The following is a 7,755-nucleotide window of genomic DNA, read 5'->3' as shown; positions in this document are numbered from 1 at the left end:
TGGTTCATTTTTTCCTGTCTCAGGATCAGATTTTGGGGAAGGTGACCTAAGAGAATACCTCCCTTGATAACTAAAATATGAAGCAACCATAATGCTTTCGTTCACTCATTACGTTAATTAACTTATTCACTCGTTATATAATATTATTCACTCATTACATAATATTTTTCACTCATATAATTCACCCAGTCACTCATTATTACCCAGAACATAACAAGTTTTTTATTATATTGATTTTTTTCAACCTTATTAAAATATGAAGTTTCTACCGGATACATTACTACATCATTCACTATTGATTTGAAAGACGGGGATTTCCATGGAATCATGAATAAATGTTTTTAATAATGTCAAATAGTTTAAGTAAGTTTTAAATTTTATTATAAATAGTTTAATATAAAATAAACATACTCGTTAAAGAAAATTAAGGGAAAGACTCCTAAGATGAAAACAAGTTAGCTATAAACAAATTATAGAAATATCCTAAAACAGTGCATGGCTTGTGTGCTTGAAATCTGTGTATATATTTTCCAAGTAAACTCTCCTTATTGATTCTCCACTTTTTTCCTTCTTTTAAAACTTTACACAGGCTACAATAGGTGTTTTAGAATGTCAACGCCCTGGGAAATACTTCAGATAGTACATAATACTAGATCACACACTGTTAAGTTTTATAACTATTTTTTCAATCAGAGGACACCCTTATTATAAGAAATATGCTTTTGAAAATCTCAATTTAAAACTCATTTAATTCATACTTATCTTGTTAAAAGATGACATGTTTTTTTGTGTACTATTAAGTATAGTCCCCATGTGGCCAGAGCATCACTAACTTATAGTATACTCAGTTTGCTAACTTTAAAACTATGAAAATGGAAATATTTTTGTCGGTTTAAAAATATGAGGAGATATTTTCATTAAAGTTATACACACAGAGATTTTTTAAAATATATGTATTTTCCCATCACACTCTTTCAAAATCACCTAATTCAATTTTGTATGTCATAGATATTTCTAGTAAAATAATGACCAGATAGCACAAAATTATCAAAATAGGACAAAAAACTTCTTTCTTTATGGGATGACAGCAACTGTCAGTATAAACATAATACTCTTTTCTAGCCAGAGGACGTGCTATCCTTTACTCTGGTTAGTAAAGGTAACTGCAAATAACCTCCACTTCTAATGCAATGAAGTTTAGAGGTTTGTTTTAGGAGCTTAAAACATCTTTCAAATTTTTGATGAAAACCTTTTTTCTCTATTCAGGTTCCCAATCTCTTTACAGATTTACCTGTGAGTAAATCTTTCAAGAAAGAAAATTGCTTATTGTCTTAAATTTTGTGTTCCAACAAGGATAAAGACTTTAAACCAATGCAATGAAACTCCTATAGAATTACAGGACTCAAGGACTATTACTGGTGATTTTCTTATGGGAGTGACCTCCTGCAACCTGAAATCATGCGAGGTAAAAATCTACTCCCAATTTCTTAAGGCCTGCTTCGTTGTCACTGCCTATAAGCTAGCAGGCAAATAAATGGTTATCCTGTCCTTGTTCCTGATCTCTGAGTTAAATTTCATTGTTTGCTTTTTCTTTGGTCTTGGCAAATTTGGGCAGACGTGATGACAACACTCAAACTAGGTCAGACTAGGTTCTGGAATAGCATTAATTCCAAATGTAGGATATTTCTGTGCAGGATAAATACCAAATGTGAAGCTGGAACACATAAAGTCAAAAAATGCATCTGGATAATTTATGGGTCCTCTCTTTAAAATAATCTAAATAGCTAACTTTGCATCAACTTAGCCATCAATAACTTCCCATAAAATGTTTAGCCTGGATTGATGCTGTATCTTTTGTAATTTCTCAGAGGGCCAGAGAGAGATGAAGGTCTAGATATCAAACTGCAGATCCTAGTCACATACGAAGCTACAACAATCTAAATGTGCTTTGCAATTTTAACACAATGCAATAGTTAATATCACAATATACTTTGTTTTCAAAAGCAACATGACACTGGGTAAGCTAAGAATATTTGAAGCATTATATCTCAAACACTAAAGGTCAATTTTTTTGAAAACTGTATATCCTCCATTGTGTAAGATTCATTATTCATCTTTTGTGCTACATTATAACCCAGCGTCTTAGGCCCTCTACTAGAAAATAGATGGGATGAGGAAACAGAAACTCATTTTTATGTTTCTGGGCTGTTGGAAGTAGGCAGAGGTTGAAAAGAATCAACCTTTTCAACCTCTGCCTTCTTCAGCTCTTAGCAAGAATCCCAGAAATCTTCCAATTTTGTCCCTAGCCTTATTTCTTGAAATATTTCCTATCAGGAAAGGAAGCATATTATCAGTTAATAATGTCAGCTGCTAAGGATAATCTTCTTCAGCCTGTTTTCATCATTGTATAATCCCCCCCGCCCCCCCCCCCCCGCCCCCGGTCTACAGAAAATAGCTCTTCAGCTCCATAGCCCAGGCTCTTCTGTAACTCTTTTATTCACTTGAACTTGTTTTCCTCCCTTCTGGTTTTTTTTTCTTCACTGCAAGTAAGTCTATCCAATTCTCGTCTTAAGGCACGATTTTGAATTAATTCTACCTCTGTGCTTTTTCATGCAGCATTCATCTCATCAGAAATGTCTTCTTTTGACTGTAGTAATCTGTGCCTAAGAACTTCTTCTAGACCAAGAAGATGAGAAAAGACTTCTCAGCTTATTTCCATGCCATGCTGATCATTCTATCACTGGGCAATTCTTTAAGCGCTAGAGTTCTCTTACCTGTTCTTGATACTCTTTTTTTGTTTTGTTTTTGGGGTTTTTTTTTTGCGGTACGCGGGCCTCTCACTGTTGTGGCCTCTCCCGTTGCGGAGCACAGACTCCGGACACGCAGGCTCAGTGGCCATGGCTCACGGGCCCAGCCGCTCCGCGGCATGTGGGATCTTCCCGGACCGGGGCACGAACCCGTGTCCCCTGCATCGGCAGGCGGACTCCCAACCACTGCGCCACCAGGGAAGCCCTGTTCTTGATACTCTTTATTGCTGTTTTACTTATAATTCAACTGTCAGCTTATAAATTTGTATACGCTGTCACTTAGTGATTCCAAAACTTGATTATTATTCCAATCAACCAAGGAATGCTTTAAAAATACAGTTTCCAAGGCTCCCCACCCCAGACTTATTGAAACTAAATCTCTAGCTTTTATGCTACATAATCTATATTTTCAAATTCCTTTGTTGAGTATGACTGACATGCAGAATGCCATGTATTTAATGTTCAGAAGACAAGTATATATCTATGGGGAAAAAAATTGAAATGTTTCATGATTTTGTGTATTCTCCTTATATAGGGGGCATGCTAATCTTCTCTGTATCATTCTAATTTTAGTGTATGTGCTGCTGAAGTGAACACTTCAATCTATATTTTTATTTTATATTTCAAGCAAACTTTGTAATGGATTTTAAACGACCGATTTGCTAGGCATGTATTGTGTACCATCAATTTAGATATCCTATAAATTATATTAGTTGAGTTTAATGAAATTTAGATGCACTCACCTTTCTGTCCAGGCTTGTAGATGGGCATCTGTCTGAAAAAGACCATGTTTTCTTGGGGCCTGCTTGCTACCAGTCTTCTCTCTTCCTGACTGAGCGTTGCTCCTTTAGCAGAGAATGTAATGAAAGCCAGTGTGGCCTGAGGAAACTAGGGGGCAAATAAATACAAGATTACTGTCTGTTTTATCAAAAAATCCCTCCCTTGGGCTTCCCTGGTGGCGCAGTGGTTGAGAGTCCGCCTGCCGATGCAGGGGACGCGTGTTCGTGCCCCGGTCCGGGAAGACCCCACATGCCGCGGAGTGGCTGGGCCCGTGAGCCATGGCCGCTGAGCCTGTGCGTCCGGAGCCTGTGCTCCGCAACGGGAGAGGCCACAACAGTGAGAGGCCCGCGTACCGCAAAAAAAAAAAAAAAAAAAAAATCCCTCCCACTATGCGTTGGCATCACTAAAAGTTTTTTTGTTTGTTTGTTTGTTTTGGTTTTTTTGTATGATATATTTTTGCATGCCAAATATATTCCGAATATTCCAAATTAAGAGAAAATAAGTAACCCCGGACCTCAAATTTTTAATGTAATGAAGATAAGAAAAATAAAGATAATAACCAACACCATTTATTATTGTTGGAATTACCCTTTATTGCTCCAAATAGTTTATGAATGTAGCAAGGTACATAAAGTGACACTTATTCATTAATTTATTCAGCAAGGGAAACTGCCACCTTGAAGCTATTCTTAGACTGTTCCCTTGAAATGGAGACAGAAAGTCACCTATGTAAACATAAGGCAAGCTGACACCCACTGCTGCTGAGCAAGAATGCAACACAATGTTCACTAGTTGCTTTTTTCTTACTTCCTCCCTCCCCCCATTACTTTTTTTGAGGTTGCACCTCTTTTTATTCCTTGATAAACAGAGCTCAGGGAAGTGGTGCAGCAATTTGCTTTAGAAACTTAAGAGGACTTCTGGGAGATAAAGAAACCACCTTCCTGTTCACAGTTAGGGAAACTTGTTGAAATGGATTTGTGTGGACTTAAGTAAGCCTTCATCAAGGTCTAGTGATCTGTAAAATAAAGGTCTCCTGGCAGAACACCGAAGTATTACTTTTTTTTTTTTGCATTGCATTCTATTTTTTCCTTTTCCAAGAATATTGCCAAGTATTTTGTGTTACTTTATCCCTAGGAATTTGACTCAATACGAAACACTTGAAGACGATCTCATGCTTGCTGTGATCACATCGCATATCACAAAGAAATCTTCCGCTGAGCTCTTCTCTAATATGCCCTTTTACTGTAAATGGCAGGAAATCCATTCCACACTACCAATAGACCAACTCTTTTTTTCCCCTAAAATGCAAATTAACTATACATGTCCTCTTTAAAAACTTTTGAATGGTCCATAATTACCTACAGGATAAATCCCAAACTCATTAGTAAGTTTCTTCTTAAGAAAGTTCTTAAGGTTTCCAACTTTAGCATCCACCACTTCCCCACAGACACTTTTTGTCTTTTTTCCATTGAAAACATTAGCATTTTCTTACGTGAGCCACAGACGTATATACGTGTGTTAGATGTATATACCTGTGCTAAATACTCTGCCTAGAATGTCTCTCTCCATCATGACCTTTCTGCCAGGAATATACCTCCTGCTTCATGATTCACTTCAAACTTTCATGAATACGCAGATGAAATTACTTTGTGCAGCTTTGAACTCCCGTAACTTAGGTACATATCTTTATTACAGAATTTCACGTTCCACTATAATTGTTTGTTTTGATGTTATACCTGCACTAAGCTGTGAGGATCTTAAAAGCACTGCTGGTATGTTTTATTATGGTTAACTTCCAATGGCTGGAATATTATAGGCCCTTAATGAATGCTAATGGTATTTGAAATCTTTAATAAATGCAAGCGTCTTTTGAATCCAGTCTGGCTTTCAGCCAATTTATGATGTGTTTGAACTAACCACTTTTTCTTCAGTTTTATTGAGATATAATTATTAACACTGTATAAGTTTAAGGTGTACAACACAATGTTGACATACATATTGTGGAATGAGTACCACAATAAGTTTAGCTAGCATCTATCATCTGATATAAATACAAAAAATAAGAAAAGGTTTTTTCTTTGTGATGAGAACTCTTAGGATTTATTCTCTGAACTTTCAAATATACCGCACAACAGTGTTAACTGTAGTCATCATGTTGAATATTACATCCCTAGTATTACATCCCTTATAACTGGAAGCTTGTACTTTTTGACCACCTTCATCCAATTTACCTCCCCCGACTCCTGCCTCTGGTAACTACAAATCCAATCTCTTTTTCTATGAATTTGGCATTTTTGTGTTTGTTTTTAGATTTCACATATAAGTGAAATCATACGGTATTCATCTTTCTCTGTCTGACTTTTTTTCAGTTAGCATAATAATGTCCTCAAAGTCCATCCATTTTGTCACAAATGACATGGTTTCTTTCTTTTTTTGGCTGAAAAATGTTCCATTGTATGTATAAACCACAAAGAATGAAGTACTCTTGATCTCCAAACTTTTAAAGCAGAAACCCATTTCTTGGGGCGCTTTCTGTCCAAGAATCAGACACTGTTTTTTTGATGCAGAAAGATGCAACTTTCCAACCAATAATACCTTCTGCTGGGTCCCACTGTTGCACATTCCAGGTAATTAAAAGGAGTAAAGCTAAACATCATCTGATATTCAGAGTGCGGTCAACTTAATGAGGTATTATTTTGGTTTTTTTTTCTGTTTAACATCTTTATTGGACTATAATTGCTTTACAATGGTGTGTTAGTTTCTGCTTTACAGGGAGATATGTTCCCATATCTCTTCCCTCTTGCGTCTCCCTCCCTCCCACCCTCCCTATCCCACCCCTCTAGGTGGTCACAAAGCACCGAGCTGATCTCCCTGTGGTCACAAAGCACCGAGCTGATCTCCCTGTGCTATGCGGCTGCTTCCCACTAGCTATCTACCTTATGTTTGGTAGTGTATGTATGTCCATGCCTCTCTCTCGCTTTGTCACACCTTCCCCTTCCCCCTCCCCATATCCTCAAGTCCATTCTCTAGTAGGTCTCTGTCTTTATTCCTGTCTTACCCCTAGGTTCTTCATGACATTTTTTTCCCTTAAATTCCATACATATGTGTTAGCATACGGTATTTGTCTCTCTCTTTCTGACTTACTTCACTCTGTATGACATACTCTAGGTCTATCCACCTCATGACTAACAGCTCAATTTCGTTTCTTTTTATGGCTGAGTAATATTCCATTGTATATATGTGTCACATCTTCTCTATCCATTCATCCGATGATGGACACTTAGGTTGTTTCCATCTCTGGGCTATTGTAAATAGAGCTGCAATGAACATTTTGGTACATGACTCTTTTTGAATTATGGTTTTCTCAGGGTATATGCCCAGTAGTGGGATTGCTGGGTCATATGGTACTTCTATTTTTAGTTTTTTAAGGAACCTCCATACTGTTCTCCACAGTGGCTGTATCAATTTACATTCCCACCAACAGTGCAAGAGGGTTCCCTTTTCTCCACACCCTCTCCAGCATTTATTGTTTCTAGATTTTTTGATGATGGCCATTCTGACTGGTGTGAGATGATATCTCATTGTAGTTTTGATTTGCATTTCTCTAATGATTAGTGATGTTGAACATTCTTTCATGTGTTTGTTGGCAGTCTGTATATCTTCTTTGGAGAAATGTCTATTTAGGTCTTCTGCCCATTTTTGGATTGGGTTGTTTGTTTTTTTGTTATTAAGCTGCATGAGCTGCTTGTAAATTTTGGAGATTAATCCTTTGTCAGTTGCTTCATTTGCAAATATTTTCTCCCATTCTGAGGGTTGTCTTTTGGTCTTGTTTATGGTTTCCTTTGCTGTGCAAAAGCTTTTAAGTTTCATTAGGTCCCATTTGTTTACTTTTGTTTTTATTTCCATTTCTCTAGGAGGTGGGTCAAAAAGGACCTTGCTGTGATTTATGTCATAGAGTGTTCTGCCTATGTTTTCCTCTAAGAGTTTGATAGTTTCTGGCCTTACATTTAGGTCTTTAATCCATTTTGAGCTTATTTTTGTGTATGGTGTTAGGGAGTGATCTAATCTCATACTTTTACATGTAGCTGTCCAGTTTTCCCAGCACCACTTATTGAATAGGCTGTCCTTTCTCCACTGTACATTTCTGCCTCCTTTGTCAAAGATAAGG

General features: G+C 37.0%; 1 non-coding gene across 1 annotated transcript; it reads right to left on the bottom strand.

The window, feature by feature from the left end:
• Positions 1–3,297: 3,297 nt before the first annotated feature.
• LOC117314331 (U6 spliceosomal RNA) lies at positions 3,298–3,404 on the bottom strand. Its single transcript, XR_004529084.1, has one exon. It is a non-coding gene; the product is annotated as a U6 spliceosomal RNA (small nuclear RNA).
• Positions 3,405–7,755: the final 4,351 nt, after the last annotated feature.

Source organism: Tursiops truncatus, chromosome 11 (genome assembly GCF_011762595.2).
Source record: "Tursiops truncatus isolate mTurTru1 chromosome 11, mTurTru1.mat.Y, whole genome shotgun sequence".
Lineage (NCBI taxonomy): Eukaryota > Metazoa > Chordata > Mammalia > Artiodactyla > Delphinidae > Tursiops > Tursiops truncatus.
Note: the sequence above shows the minus strand (reverse complement) of the source record. Positions and strands in the feature narration are given on the sequence as shown.